Source organism: Gossypium hirsutum, chromosome A11 (genome assembly GCF_007990345.1).
Source record: "Gossypium hirsutum isolate 1008001.06 chromosome A11, Gossypium_hirsutum_v2.1, whole genome shotgun sequence".
Taxonomy (NCBI): domain Eukaryota; kingdom Viridiplantae; phylum Streptophyta; class Magnoliopsida; order Malvales; family Malvaceae; genus Gossypium; species Gossypium hirsutum.
In genome coordinates, this window is record NC_053434.1 from 107,229,665 (window position 1) to 107,232,762 (window position 3,098).

Consider the following 3,098-nt stretch of genomic DNA (forward strand, 5'->3'; position numbering starts at 1 on the left):
TCATCTCTGCCTATTGCGAACTCTAACCATGTGGCTCTTACTCACGCGTTTGCTTAATTGACAACATGTGACACTGTCTGGTTGTTTGTTGGTCAAATTTCATGAAACCTATCCCCATCCTAGTAGGGAATTTAATCTTCATACAAAAAGTTCGTCTATGAAACTTATCTCCAACATGGCCCTGAAGATCAGAATGGTCGAATTGCATCTTCTTTCTTAGTTCTTCATTCTGTCTTAGTAATTCCTATTGGAATAATTGTTGTTGTTTAAATCTGGCACTTTGTTTAGTCATTTGTTCCTTCATCAACCTCAGTTGCTCTTATAAACCATATAGTTGTTGCAGCGATGCTCCTTGATCATAGGGAAATGACGGTCCCTAACTAGAGGGAGCATTGAGATCGAAAAAGTTGAAAGCACCTGTTTGGCCTAAGTAGCAAAAAGGTGTATCTCACTAGGTTTATTGCCAGTGCTAGAATCTCTTGCCTAGCCAGATGAGAAATTGCTAGGGAAATCTCGTTGGGGTGATTCATCTTAGTTTTCTTGTTTTCTGATTCTTGGAAATCTATCCACGCTCACCGCACCAAATTCTTGAGTGCTTTTGTGTTTATCCCCTTCAAAAGGGTTAGATTCTTTATTTATATGATACAGTTACTGTTCATGAATGGGACGTCGTAGGTAGGTCCCCATGCATCCCAACACGTACCTTATTCTAGGGTTAACACGTGTTTTATTGATATGGGATGACCTTCATGGTGGTGTGAACCCACACCGCGTGATCTCATAATAGAATGCTAACACCTCACTTGTAAACTTAAAGTGTGAACCATATAGACTACGAGTTAAGACCTAATTAAGAAACAAGATAACAGGTCGGTAATAGCGATTACCAGAACAAAACTATACCTTATGGTGAACTACCTGTTTGTCAACCGATGAGAATTGAACCTATTTAATCCGTTTCTATGATGTAAAAATAGGAAAATAAAACAATTCAACATTTCTTGGTCCAGAAAGATAAAAAGCTTTGTTTTTTTTTTTTTTGAACAAAATGGAAGCATTGTTGAGTGTTAGAGCTTCAGCAATTGCATTAGTACTGACTTGTTGTCACTTTATATTATTTTTATCTTTTAAAATTACCTTAGTCGATACTTGTGTTAAACATGGCTTATGATTATGGATATGGGAAATATGAAAATCATATCATATACATGTACCCTATCCGACGCTTAGTACAAAGCGTCTTCCATAGTATCATCTTTCTGGCCATGGATCATAGCTTTCATGATAATTTTCAAGCCCAGATTTGTTACTTTCATAAAATTGAAAGGGTTAATTTAGTAAGAAATGGCGGAAAGTAAAAACCATGAGCCCAATATTCTTACATCATTCATCAAAGCGACAATCCAGACTCTTCATCCTCTTTAAGACTAGAAACATAGATAAAATACAATGCCCAAATCAAACCAAACACTCCAAAAAGGATCCATCCCAGAAGGTTGTTACTTTAGCCAAAAGGAAGTCCTGTTCCTTCCGTGGAAAGTCTCTCATCCACCAACGCCGTTGCCGGTGCAGCAGCCGTTGTCACCGCTGCTGCTGCTGCCGCCATCATTGATGCCACCATGCTGGGGTTCGAGCTCAGCCCGTTTGAAGAAGACTTCTGCTCTAGACTGCACCTAGCCCTACCATTTGTTGCCATCACAGGCAATCCTAAACATGCATGACAATGTAAAATCCAGTTTTAAAGACAAAGGAAATACCCATTAAAGTATAAGATACACCTACGTCTTTGATTTCCAGTTCTTGAATCATCCGGTATCGCAATTTAGGCTTAAGAAAACTAGAAACTTACCAAGAACTTTGGATGATTGAACTTTGTTTGAACCCTTCAAAGTTGCCTTAGTCAACACTGCAGCAAAGTTGCTAACAGTTATGTTGGCCATTTCTTTGAAATTAAGAAAAAAAATCAAAGAGAAAAACCAGAAAAAAAAGGGGTAAGAGTTATGTTATGTTTATGCTATTGTTAATGAAAGTGGCAAATAGTTCCCACTGGTTCATGTTGTAAGAAGTGGGCAACAGGTGGCCACAAGAGAACCATACAAAGTGGTGAATAAAAGCCAGGAATTTTATATCCTTAAATCCTTAAGGAACCAACCATTTCCCTCCACTTTTCACTCTGAATCAGTGAACAAGGTCCTACTTATTAGTAAACTGAATTTCTTGGCTCAAATTTCAGATATTTTTCAGATCTACAATTTTTTTTTTACACAACACTTATTTCTATTAATAATTTTTAAAAAATTAAATTGCAATATAAACACATTCAAATTCACTTTTTTTTTATTGTTATAATAATAGATTGAATTAAGGCTGAATCTACTTAATCAACTAATTTGGATTTCCTGATTAGGGACACTGATTTTGTCTAGAAAAGGACAAGCATAATGGGCTTCTAAAACTAAAAGTGCTTTGATCTCTAGTGTTTCATACAGCCCATAGTCAAGAAAAAGCTCAACCCAATATGTTAGAATTAGATGGATAAGAATAAGAATAACCTAACTTTGACTTCAGTAATTTAATTTACTGGTCCAATTGCGCATTGGGGGAAAAATGTTTTTGAAGTACCTATCTAGAAAATGACAACTTTCAATGCCAGTTTTTCGTGGGAAAACTTGGTCTACAATATGACAATTTAATATTCAATTTCAAATGCATTTATATCCCTATGTTATGGCCTTACCAAACTTCATATGAATGTCATTTACAATGATTTCTTAACTATATTATATTTAATTTCAAAATATATTATTATATTTATGTATTAGAGGTTTTGTCTTGCATTATTAATTACTAAATTATGTTATAGAATGAAAATTTATTTTTTTATTAAAAAATATATAATGTTAAAGAAAGTTCTTTTGAAGGACTCACTTTAGTAAATACATTAGGAGATGATAAAAAAAAAAGAAAAGAAAAAGAAAGCTCTCTTGTGTCTCCTCACATTGCTTGCACCTTAACTTAAAGCAAGATTATTCTTTTTTACTAAGTGTTATTTTAATTGGCTTTGTCAGGGTAAAAAGAAAAAGTATACTCATGCCAAA

At 34.7% G+C, this 3,098-nt stretch overlaps 1 pseudogene; it reads right to left on the reverse strand.

Annotated features, from left to right (window-relative positions):
• Positions 1-1,350: 1,350 nt before the first annotated feature.
• On the reverse strand, positions 1,351-2,237 carry LOC107889488 (photosystem II reaction center W protein, chloroplastic-like; annotated as a pseudogene).
• Positions 2,238-3,098: the final 861 nt, after the last annotated feature.